This window comes from Equus asinus, chromosome 8 (assembly GCF_041296235.1).
Source record: "Equus asinus isolate D_3611 breed Donkey chromosome 8, EquAss-T2T_v2, whole genome shotgun sequence".
Classification (NCBI taxonomy): domain Eukaryota; kingdom Metazoa; phylum Chordata; class Mammalia; order Perissodactyla; family Equidae; genus Equus; species Equus asinus.
In genome coordinates, this window is record NC_091797.1 from 94,637,077 (window position 1) to 94,650,747 (window position 13,671).

Sequence of the window (13,671 nt, forward strand, 5' to 3'; positions counted from 1 at the left end):
ATGTTAAGTAATAACGGTGATCTTATTGTCTATAGAACAGAAGAGATACATGCACTTGACCCTGGGGATATGGACTGCATTCCATAGATTTATGCAAAGGAAGAGGAGAAGGATGCAATAGGCCTGCAGTGACTGAGTAAAGAAACCACAGGGAGCAGGTGGATGAGGGAACAAACTGTGAGCACAGGTGACAAGCTCCAGGAGCAAATAAACTGCAGAGTGTTTGTGAGCTGGATGGATGTCTAATAACATTTCACGTAGGAACATGTAAGATAGACATTCGTCAACTAGATGCTAAATATAGAGCTCTTGATCCAGCACAAAACCAATGACATTCTAATATTCAACTTTGTAACCTCAAAATCTACAAAGGACCTTAGTGGGAAAACGTGTGAAGAAAGAATGATGGGTTGGTAAGGTCTGTGTCCATAGATGAGACGGTTCTGAACAGGGAGAGATGGATGAAGGAAGCCAACAAATGAGGGTCTAAGACTTTCTCTGCCAGGTTGAAGTTTATTCTAACACAAGATGGCGTGATGGGAGCTGCACAGCTCAAATATTAGGATTCATTGTGCTTCTGTGATTTCTCACTAGCACAGCAAATAGACTACCTAAAAATTGGAGATTAAGATGCAAATAAGGTTATGTGAGTTTATTTGTAATTCATTGCTTTAATGGACAAGTGATGGAACACTGAAAATGGATGCACTCTCTAAACCACATAAAAATGATGGGATGGGAAGTAGGGGTGGGCGGAGCAAAATGGTGGGGTGAGCTGACCCGGGATTCTCTCCCCTCGAAAATACAACAAAAGATTGGAAGAACTGAATTTCAGAGAATAAACATAATGCCAGCTCGTTAGAGACCTACAATACCAAGAAGGCGGAGATCATAACCTTGCTTACACCTTCGGAGGCGCTGGAACGGTAGGAGAGAACATCGCTCCCTCCCCTAGAGTCTGCGATCGCTGTGGCGCGGGTCGGGAAGGAGCGGGCCAGGGGCGCGCGACCGGGGGATCATCCAGGACTCCTGCCACTGATTCAGTGGAGGCCCGCTGATGGGGGGAAAGCTGCCGTCTGTGGGGACCCCATAAATCAAGGGCCTTGGGAGACCAGAGAACAGAACTGATCTGAACCCAGACCGGCGCGTGTGAGAAACAGCCCCTGCCCCACAGTAAAGCCAGTGGGCGCAGCCATCTTGCCCCAAGGCGGAGAGCTAACACACCGCTCTCGACCCCCATCTAGTGGCGACAGGCTGTAACTGCAACTGAATTCTACCACCATGAGAAAGAACCGCTCCTCTACCATCCAGCAATTTATAAAAGCCCCAGACCAGAAGGAAAACAATAAAAACACAGAATTAAGTCCTGAGGACTTGGAATTAGGTAAACTTAGTGATAATGAATTCAGAGCAGCTATAATCAAACAACTCAAAACTCAATGAGGTAGAGAGAAAGATAGAGAAACAAGCTGAGTTCTGGAGTTACTTCACAAAAGAGATTGAAATCATAAAGAAGAATCAAACAGAATTACTTGAGATGAAAAACACAATGGACCAGATAAAACAGAATATGGATTCCCTGAATTCCCGTGTAGATAACATAGAGGAGCAAATCAGCACAATCGAGGACAGACAGGCTGAATGGCGCCAGACAGAGGAAGAAAGAGAACTAAGAATTTAAAAAAAAGAGGAAAATCTCCGAGAGATAATGGATTCAATGAGGAGTAAGAACATAAGGATCATAGGAATTCCCGAGAATATGGAAAAGGAAAATGGAGCAGAAAGTGTGCTTAACGAAATTATTGAAGAGAACTTCCCAAACTTAGGGATCAAGGGAGAAATGTGTTTAGAGGAGGGTTTTAGATCTCCTAGATTTGTCAATGTAAAAAGACCCACCGCAAGGCACATAATAGTAAAGTTGGCAAATAGGAATGATAAGGAAAGAATACTCAGGAAAGTAAGAAAAAAAAAAGAGAATAACCTATAAAGGAGCCCCTATCAGACTGTCAGTGGACTTCTCTACAGAAACCCTACAAGCTAGGAGAGAATGGAGTGATATATTCAAAGCTTTAAAGGATAAAAACCTTCAGCCAAGAATACTCTATCCAGCAAGAATTTCCTTCAGATATGAGGGAGAAATTAAATCTTTTCCAGACAAACAAAAGTTAAGGGAATTTGTAACTAAAAGCCCTCCATTACAAGAAATCCTCAAGAAGGCTCTCATACTTGAAAAAAGAAAAAAGGGAGAAAGGGGACACAATCCACAGACTAGGGAGACCAATGGATAGAACCAGAACAGGATAGCAAATATTCAACTATAGCATTAGGGTAAAAATAAGGAAACTACCAAAACAAGGACGATCTTAGCACTCTAGCTACAAATTAATAAGACAAGTTGGAATAAAAAATGAAAATAATTATTTAGGAGGGGAAGAGCAAAGGGTCTAAATCAATATTGGTCGAGTAAGTAAGAGACCACCAGAGAATAGACTATATTACACACGAGATTCTAAATACAAACTTCAAGGTAGACACTAAAATAAAGTACAGAACAGAGTCACAAATCATAGATAAGGAAAAATCTAAGAAAGCCAGCATAAGAAATTGCAGTATTAAATGGGTAGTCTAAAGCACACAGGAAAAGAAACATGGGAAAACAAGATAATGAGCGACAGATTGACAGCATTAAGTCCACATGCATCAATAATCACTCTCAATGTGAATGGATTGAACTCTCCAATAAAAAGACACAGAGTGGCAAAATGGATTAAAGAACAAGATCCAACAATTTGTTGACTCCAGGAAACACACCTCAGCCCCAAGGACAAACACAGGCTCAGGGTGAAGGGGTGGAGGACAATACTTCAAGCAAATAGCAAGGAAAAAAAGGCAGGTGTTGCAATTCTCATATCAGACCAAGTGGATTTCAAAATAAGACAGGTAAAGAGAGACACAGAGGGACAATATATAATGATCAAAGGGACACTTCATCAAGAAGAAATAATGCTTATAAATATCTATGCACCCAACACAGGAGCACCAAGATTCATAAAGCAACTATTAACAGACCTAAAGGAAGATGTTAAAAACAACACAATAATAGCAGGGGACCTCAACACCCCACTCACATCAGTGGACAGATCATCCAGACAGAAAATCAACAAGGAAATAGTGGAGCTGAATGAAAAACTAAAACAATTGGACTTATTAGACATATATAGATCACTCCACCCTGAAGGAGCTGAATACACATTCTTCTCAAGTGCACATGGAACATTCTCTAGGATAGACCATATGTTGGGAAACAAGGCAAGCCTCTGCAAATTTAAAGAAATTGAAATAATAACAAGCATCTTCTCAGATCATAGTGCTATAAGGCTAGAAATTAATTACAAGAAAAAAGCTGAGAAAGGCACTAAGATGTGGAGAATAAACAACACACTACTGAACAAGCAATGGATCATTGAAGAAATTAAAGAAGAAATAAAAAAATACCTGGAAACAAATGAAAATGATAGCATGCCATACCAACTCATATGGGATACAGCAAAAGCTGTATTAAGAGGAAAATTCATCGCAATACAGGCACATCTTAACAAACAAGAAAAATCTCAAATAAGCAACCTTAAAGCACACCTAACTGAACTAGAGAAAAAAGAACAAATGAAGCCCAAAGTCAGCAGAAGGAGAGAAATAATAAAAATCAGAGCAGAAATAAATACTATTGAAACGAAAAAGGCAGTAGAAAGGATCAATGAGACAAAGAGCTGGTTTTTTGAGAAGATAAATAAAATTGACAAACCACTAGCCAGACTTACAAAGAAAAATAGGGAGAAAGCTCAAATAAACAAAATCAGAAATGAGCAAGGAGGAATAACAACAGACTCTGCAGAAATACAACAGATTATAAGAGAATACTACAAAAAACTATATGCCAACAGAATGGATAACCTAGAGGAAATGGATAAATTCTTGGACTCCTACAATCTCCCAAAGCTCAGTCAAGAAGAGGCAGACAATTTGAACAGACCAATCACAAGGAAAGAGATTGAAACAGCAATCAAAAACATCCCAAAGAATAAAACCCCAGGACCAGATGGCTTTCCTGGGGAATTCTACCAAACTTTCAGAGAGGATTTAATGCCTATCCTTTTCAAGCTATTCCAAAAAATTAGGGAAGATGGAACACTTCCTAACACATTCCATGAGGCCAACATCACGCTGATACCAAAACCTGACAAGGACACCACGAAAAAAGAGAACTACAGGCCAATATCACTGATGAACATAGATGCAAAAATTCTAAACAAAATTTTGGCAACCAGAATTCAGCAATTCATCAAAAGAATCATACATCAGGATCAGGTGGGATTCATACCAGGGACACAGGGATGGTTCAACATCCACAAATCAATCAACGTGATACACCACATCAACAAACTGAGGAATAAAAACCACATGATCATCTCAATAGATGCAGAGAAGGCATTTGACAAGATCCAACAGCCATTTATGATAAAAACTCTGAACAAAATGGGCATAGAAGGAAACTACCTCAACGTAATAAAGGCCATATACGACAAACCCATAGCCAAGATCATACTCAATGGGCAAAAACTGAACCCCATCCCCCTGAAAACAGGAATGAGACAAGGATGCCCTTTATCACCACTCTTATTTAACATAGTACTGGAGGTCCTGGCCACAGCAATCAGGCTAGAAAAAGGAATAAAAGGAATCCAAATAGGGAGGGAAGAAGTGAAACTCTCGCTGTTTGCAGACGACATGATCTTATATATAGAAAACCCCAAAGAATCCATTGGAAAACTGTTAGAAGTAATCAACAACTACAGCAAAGTTGCAGGGTATAAAATCAATTTGCATAAATCAGTAGCATTTCTATACTCCAGTAATGAACCAACAGAAAAAGAACTCAAGAATACAATACCATTCACAATTGCAACAAAAAGAATAAAATACCTTGGGGTAAATTTAACTAAGGAAGTGAAGGACCTATATAATGAAAATTACAAGGCCTTTCTGAGAGAATTGGATGACGACATAAGGAGATGGAAAGACATTCCATGTACATGGATTGGAAGAATAAACATAGTGAAAATGTCCATTCTACCTAAAGCAATCTACAGATTCAACGCCATCCTAATCAGAATCCCAATGACATTCTTTACAGAATTAGAACAAAGAATCCTAAAATTCATATGGGGCAACAAAAGACCCCGAATTGCTAAAGCAATCCTGAGAAAAAAGAACAAAACGGGAGGCATCACAATCCCTGACTTCAAAACATACTACAAAGCTACAGTAATCAAAACAGCATGGTACTGGTACAAAAACAGGTGCACAGATCAATGGAACAGAATTGAAAGCCCAGAAATAAAACCACACATCTATGGACAGCTTATCTTTGACAAAGGAGCTGAGGGCATACAATGGAGAAAAGAAAGTCTTTTCAACAAATGGTGCTGGGAAAACTGGAAAGCCACATGTAAAAGAATGAAAATTGACCATTCTTTTTCACCATTCACCAAAATAAACTCAAAATGGATTAAAGACCTAAAGGTGAGACCTGAAACCATAAGGCTTCTGGAAGAAAACGTAGGCAGTACACTCTTTGACATCAGTATTAAAAGGATCTTTTGGGACACTATATCTCCTCAGAGAAGGGAAACAATAGAAAGAATAAACAAATGGGACTTCATCAGATTAAAGAGCTTCTTCAAGGCAAATGAAAACAGGATTGAAACAAAAAAACAACCCACTAACTGGGAAAAAATATCTGCAAGTCATATATCTGACAAAGGCTTAATATCCTTAATATATAAAGAACTCTCGCAACTCAACCACAAAACATCAAACAACCCAATCAAAAAATGGGCTGGAGACATGAACAGACATTTCTCCAAAGAAGATATACTGATGGCCAATAGGCACATGAAAAGATGCTCATCATCGCTGATCATCAGGGAAATGCAAATCAAAACTACACTAAGATATCACCTTACACCCGTTAGAATGACAAAAATATCTAAAACTAATAGCAACAAATGTTGGAGAGGTTGCGGAGAAAAGGGAACCCTCATCCACTGCTGGTGGGAATGCAAACTGGTGCAGCCACTATGGAAAACAGTATGGAGATTCCTCAAAAAACTAAAAATAGAACTACCATACGATCCAGCCTTCCCACTACTGGGTATTTATCCAAAGAGCCTGAAGTCAGCAATCCCAAAAGTCCTGTGCACCCCAATGTTTATTGCAGCACTGTTTACAATAGCCGAGACGTGGAAGCAACCTAAGTGCCCATCAACAGACGAATGGATAAAGAAGATGTGGTACATATATACAATGGAATACTACTCAGCTGCAAAACAGAACAAAATCATTCCATTTGCAATAACATGGACGGACCTTGAGAGAATGATGTTAAGTGAAATAAGCCAGCAAGAGAAAGATAATCTGTGTATGACTCCACTCATATGAGGAATTTAAAACTATGGACCAAGAACAGTTTAGTGGATACCAGGGGAAAGGTGGGGTGGGGGGTGGGCACAAAGGGTGAAGTGGTGCACCTACAACGTGACTGACAAACATTAATGTACAATTGAAATTTCACAAGATTGTAACCTATCAATAACTCAATAAAAAACACCAATAATAATAAAAAAAATGAAGGGATAGGCTGATTGCAACATCTTCTCTGGGAGTGGAAACACCTTCACTTTCCATTTCTGTACACCTTTTCACCTTCCATTTTGCACTCCCTAATGAGTGAGATAGAAGAGTCATCACCTCCAGTGTATGTGAATGCCATCACCAAATGATCAGACGACGTATGTGTGAATAGAGGCAGCGACCTCTATTCACACGTCCAAAAGACAGCTGGGCTTTCAGGGCTTTGGGCCATGGTGAGGGGTGTTTCCTGTGACCAGGAGGGGACACTGCAGGACAGCCCTGTGGTCCCTACGCAGCTGATCTGTGAGGACCATTCACTCAAAGGAGTCTGGGCCTGAGAGCTGGGCCCTGTGCTCCCTGATGGGGACTCAGCAGCTGGGTCCTCTCAGTCCTGGCAGAGTCCCCTGAGCAGAGACATTTGTCACAGTAGGTGCTTCCTCCCAGGTCTCTCCCAAGAGGTGAAGCCAATCTCCATTCTCCTCCTGTGTGGTGTTAGCTGAACTCCTGCAAAAGGGCTCAGGGAGGGGCTGGGCAGGCACCTGCTGGAAACCCATTTGCATGGACAGTCCCTCCTGTGGCAAAGGGTGGAGAAGAAAAGGAGGCCTGGGGCAGCCCAGCCCCATTGTAGGGACCAGGGGCTGTGTGCATCATGGCCTTGACTCCTCTCTTCCTTGCGTGTATCTCTCACTTCACAGATGGGGACAGGCCTCAGGGACTCAAAGCAGCCCACAGTCTGTGTCAGCCTCTCTCACTCAGAATCTGAAGCAGCTCAACACTGGTCTTTTCCCAGCACCCACATGTGTCTGCAGGTTCCCTCTCCCAGCCTGTGTCCTCCCTCTCTGTTCCCTCTAAACCTCTGTGAGACTCACCTGCACCATGAGCAGGGGCTTCACTCTTGGTACCTTCTGGATATGTTGGTACCGGCAGAAGCAAAGGAGTCCTCCCAGGTGTTTTCTTACATTCTGCTCACATTCAGACGAGCACCAGGGCTCTGGGGGTCCCCAGGAAATTCCCCGGATCCAATGATGCATCAGCCAATGCTAGGGTTTTCTCATCTCTGCACTCCAAGTTAGGGTCTCTAGGACACATCATGGCAACACAAAGGCTGTCACAGTGCTTCCCACTCATGCGGAGTGAGACAAAATCTTCCCCATTGCTCTGCTCTGCTCACAGTAGAAGCCTGGGGGTTTCCTGCACCTCTGCTAACACTGGGTGGGCTCTCAGGTCTGCACAGACAGAGCCTCACAGACATTCCTCAGTCCTGGGCCAGAGACTCTCAGGACATGGCCATGTCCAGGGCAGCAGAGACACTGACCCCATAGACCCATCATGTGGGTGACCATAGTTCACTTCCCAGCTCCAATAAAGACTGAATCTTTGCGTGCTCACCTGTGTAAAGGAACTCAGGATCGTCTACGCAATGGATTGTGGGAAGATTAAAGAAATCACTACATGAACTCACCACAGTGTGTGGCCCAGACCAGCTGCTCTGATCTTTGTCAGCACTAAGTCAGCCTATTCCAGAGCCAGAGGCTCCAGGAATGTTCTTTTCCTGTTCCTACCCTGACTCCTGCTCCACCCCTTTCCCCCATTCTCAACACTGACCCATTAAGGAAGGACATTTAAAGAGAACTTGTTTTTCATTTGGGGAGATCTGAATTGAAAACCTGCGGCTTCCAAATATGAGACATGCATCGTGGGCATGCTTCTGAATTTTTCTTTGTGTCAATGACATTATGTGTAACCAAGGAGGTGAAAGACATATATACTGAAAACTGTAAGACATCATTGAAAGAAACTGAAGAAGACATAAAGCAACGGGAAAGATACTCTGCTCACGAATTGGGAGAATAAACGTAGTGAAAATGTCTATATTACCTAAAGCAATCTACAGATGTAATGCAATCCCAACCAGAATCCAAATGACGGGACCGGCCCGGGGGCTCAGGGATTAAGTGCGCACATTCCGCTTTGGCTGCGCAGGGTTCACTGCTTCGGATTCCGGGTGAGGACATGGAACCGCTTGCCAAGCCATGCTGTGGTGGGCGTCCCACATATAAAGTAGAGGAAGATGGGCACAGATGGTAGCTCAGGGATAGGCTTCCTCAACAAAAAGAGGAGGATTGGCAGCAGTTAGCTCAGGGCTAATCTTCCTCAAAAAAAAAAATAAATAAATAAATGAAAGAATCCAAATGACATTTTTCACAGAAATAGAACAAAGAATCATAGAATTTATATAGGACAAAAAAAGACCCCCCTGAAAAGCCAAAGCAATTATGAGGAAAAAATACAAAGCTGGAGGCATCACATTCCCTGAAATTTAAATATACTATCAGATAAAGTAATCTAAACACTTTGATACTGGCAGGAAAATGAACACACTGATCAATGGAACAATATCGAGAGCCCAGAAATAAAACCACACGTCCATGGACAGCAAATCCTTGACAAAGGTTCAAGGGGATTCAGTAGAGAAAGAAAGGCTCTTCGATAAGTGTTGTTGGGCAAACAGGGCAGCTACATGCCAAAGAATGAAAGTAGGCCATTGTCTCGCACCATACACAAAAATTAACTTCTACTGGATTTAAGACTTGAATCCAAGACCCGAAGCCATAAAATCCTAGAAGAAAACACAGGCAGAATGCTTTTTGACTTCAATCTTAGCGGTGTGTTTTTGAACACAATGTCTTCTGAGTCAAAGGAAACAAATATATAAAATAAACAAATGGGACTATATCAAACCAAAAAGCTTCTTCAAAGCAAAGAACACCATCAACAAGACAAAAGGCATGCAATGCAAGTGCTCATCAGTGGAAGAATGGATAAGGAAGATGGGGTATATATGTACACAGTGGACTACTACCCAGTCATAAAAAAATGACAAAGTTGTGCCATTTGTGACATAATGTATGGACCCTGAGGGCATTATGCTAAGCTAAATAAACGAGACAGCGAAAGGCAAATACTGTATGAATTCACTCATATGTGGAAGATAAACAGACACACATATGGATAATCAGAGGAGATTCACAGTTACCAGAGGGGAAAGGGGCAGGGGGAGGGTGAAAGGGGTAAAGAGACACTTGTATATGGCCACAGACGGAAGCTAGACATTTGGTGGTGAACCTGATGCAGTCTGTACAGAAGCTGAAATATAATAAGCTACATCTGAAATATACACAATGTCATAGACCAATGTGACCTCAATAAAATATTATTTTAAATTTACATAGTGTAATTTGTTACATTTTTCTGTATTGATTGAAAATGTCTGTGTCCTATCTAAGAAAACTTTGTCTATTCCAATACATGAAGATGTTATTTTATAATTTTTCTAGAATCTTTATGATATTAGCCTTTATATTTATGACTAACTTGAATCAAATGAAGTCTCATATTTGGGATGAGGCTATGGTCAATGTTCATTATTCCATACTATAACTCTGTGATCCATTAAAGGAAGAACCATGATTATCCCAAGGGAAAAAAAATTTGATCCATAATTCAACACCTATTTGTGATTTTAAAACAATTTCTCAGGAAATTGGGAATAAAATGGAAGTTTCTTACACTGTGATTAGACAGTAAACAAACAAAATCAAAACTAAATTTTCATGCTAAGTCATTGTGAAAGGTTCCATATTAGAAGTGCTCCATTACAAAAGGGATAAAGAAACACGATGCGTTCAGGGAAGTAGCATCGTGGAAACTGTTACAAGTTTAGTGTCCTTGGTCCTGCAAGGGACACACAGATTACAGAGTAAGACCACACGCGGGCAAGACCAAGTCCACCACAGCTTTCAAATTAAATAATCATGAAGAACAGTTCTCCAGGCTTTCATTTCACAGAGCGTCATCATTAAGGACACTCTGAATTCAAATGCTACCAAATCTCCACGTCTCTCCACTTATCCTGGATGTCTGGCTCAATCCAAGGATGATAGTTTTCTCAAAGTTGGGAAGATTGAATGTTTGAAGAAACAGTAATCGCCTAATACACAACCACTGCTCTGAGGAGTGTAAATAGGTTCAATTAATAAGGAAAAATAATGACAGAAAGAATCATACTTGTATTCTTTGTTCAGTATTTCAATCCTTGAGTTTTAGTTAAAAAATATGCACGCAGGTGGCTAAAGTTCTAGGTTTGGAAATTTGTTTGTAAATAATTATAGTAAAAACAAATTGTCGCTCCACTCAGTGTGGTGAAAATTCATCCAGCAGGTGATATGTGAGCTTGTCCTGAAGGAAGAGGGACAAGAGAGCGACAGGAGGACAAGAAAGTCCCCCAGAGGAGGGAACACTGGGGTCCAGGGTTAAGTGTCCCCTTTGCAAAAGAGACCTGCTTGTGCTTTTGTAGAGGCTGCAGAAGGGGGAGGTGAGGCAGGAGGCAGGGGAAGAAATGATGGCCATGTCGAGAGAGACCTTGGATGTGGCAACTAATATTTTTACTTCATCTTGATGAGAAGGGGATCTATGGAAGATTTTTAAGCAGGGAGGTGCCTTTATCAGATGTATGTGTTTGCAACATCCCTCTGAATACAGTGTAAAGAATGAAATATAGTGGACAAGATGGTGGATAAGACCACACTGAGGGGCTCTGCATGGCCAGGTGAGCAGGGATGGGCACCTGCACTCAGGGACCTGGAACGGGCAGGGACGGGTGAGGACCAGGGGGAGTCTGTGGACACAACATCCAGGACTTCAGTGTCCATGTGCCGGGGGAGGTGAGGGGCTCTTGGAAATCAGGAGTGGGCTCCAGATTCCCAGGGTGTTATCAGCCACGTGATGACATTCTTCTGTGACTCTGCTCACTGTGTGTTTCCCACACCAGTATCCAAGGTCCGAGTGAATAGAACTTTTCCCCTGTTGTGTCACTCTGTATCTACAGCACCCAGAAAACTTCCTGGAATGGAAGACAGACACAACACATGCTTGTTGAATGAATATCTGAAATCTTATGAATGGGAAACCTGGAAGAGGTGCAGATCTGAAGTGAAGATAAAGATTTCTGCTTTTTGGACATTTTGAGTTTGAGATCCGAGCTGATTTGAGAGGAGATGCTGAGTAATAACCTTGATCTTACTGTCTGTAGAACAGGAGAGACAGTGCTTGAGCCCTCGGGAAGGCGACCAGTGAGACGGACTAGATTCCAAGGGCTCCTGCAGCGAAAGTGGAGGGTGAGGACCCTGCAGGTGCTAAATAAAGAGCCCTCAGGGAGCAGAGGGATGGGGGAGCAAATGCTGAGCACAGGAGACAAGCTTTGTGAGCAAATAAACTGAAGACTATGGGCGAGCTGGGTGACTGTCAGGTGACATTTCACTTAACAACATGTAAGACAGCCATTGCCAACAAGACACTAAATATAGAGCTCATGATCCAGCACAAGATCAATGGCATTCTAATATTCAACTTTTTAACCCCAAATCCTACAAAACACCCTAGTGAGAAAAGGTGTGAAGAAAGAATGCTGGGGTTGGTAAGCTCTGTGTCCACAGAAGAGATAATTCTGAACAGGGAGAGATGGATGAAGGAAGCCAACAAATGAGGGTCTAAGACTTTCTCTCCCGGGTTGGACTTTATTCTAATACAAGATGGCGTGGTGGGAGCTGCACAGCTCGAATACTAGGAATCATTGTGCTTCTTTGACTTGTCACTTAGCTCAACAAGTAAATTGGCTAAAAAATTGGGGACTAAAACACCAAGAAATGTATGTGAGAGTCCTTGGAATCATTGCTCTATTAGACAATTGATGGAACACTGAAAATGTATGCATATTCCAAAGCACGTGCAAATAAAGGGCTTTGATGATTGCAGCATATTCTCCGGGGCACGAACATCTTAATTGTCATTTCCGTACATTTCCGAATCTTCCACAGACAGAGACTCCTTCTGGGAATAAGATAACCACAGTAATCATGTACAGTATATTGGAATCCCATGTTCCAGGAATCAGACCATGGATGTGTGAACAGAGGCAGAGACCTGTTGACCAGCAGAACCAGCTGGGCTCTCAGGGTTTTGGACCATGGTGAGGGGTGTGACCTGTGATCAGCAGGGGGTGCTGTGGGACTGCCCTGTGCTCCCTACACAGCTGCTTTGTGAGGACCATTCACTCAAAGGTGTCTGGGGCTGGGGGCTGGGGGCTGGGCTCAGCGCTCACTGATGGGGACTCAGCAGCTGTCTCCTCTCTGGCCTGGCAGAGTCCCCTGAGCAGGGACCTTTCTGTTGTCTCAGCAGGTGCTTCCTCCCAGGGCTCTCCCAAGGGGTGAAGCCGACCTCCATCCTCCTCAGTGTGTGGTGTGAGCTGAGTTCCAGCACCAGGGCTCAGGGAGGGGCTGGGCAGTCACTGGATGGAAGCTTATTTGCATGAACAGCCCCTGCTGTGGCAGAGGGTGGAAAGGAAAATGAGGCCTGGGTCAGCCCAGCCCACTGTGGGGACCAGGGGCTGAGTGCACCATGGCCTGGACTCCTCTCCTCCTCATGCTCCTGTCTCACTGCACAGGTAGGGACAGGTCTCAGGGACCCAGAGCAGCGGACACTCTGTGTCAGCCTCTCTGGCTCAGAATCTGAATCAGCTCAACTCTGGCCCCTGCCCAAGCACCCACATGTGTCTCTGTCTGCAGGTTCCCTCTCCCAGCCTGTGCTGACCCAGCCGCCCTCCCTCTCTGCATCTCCTGGAACATCAGCCAGACTCACCTGCACCCTGAGCAGTGATGTCAGTGTTGGCAGCTCTCTCATATTCTGGTACCAGCAGAAGCCAGGGAGCCCTCCGGGGTATCTTCTGAGTTTCTACTCAGACTCAGTTAAGCACCAGGGCTCCGGGGTCCCCAGCCACTTCTCTGGATCCAAAGACACCTCGGCCAATGCAGGGCTTCTGCTCATCTCTGGGCTCGAGGCTGAGGACGAGGCTGACTATTACTGTGCTACAGCTGATAGCAGTGGGAGCAGCTCTGGTTACTCACAGTGTCTCAGACAACGAGG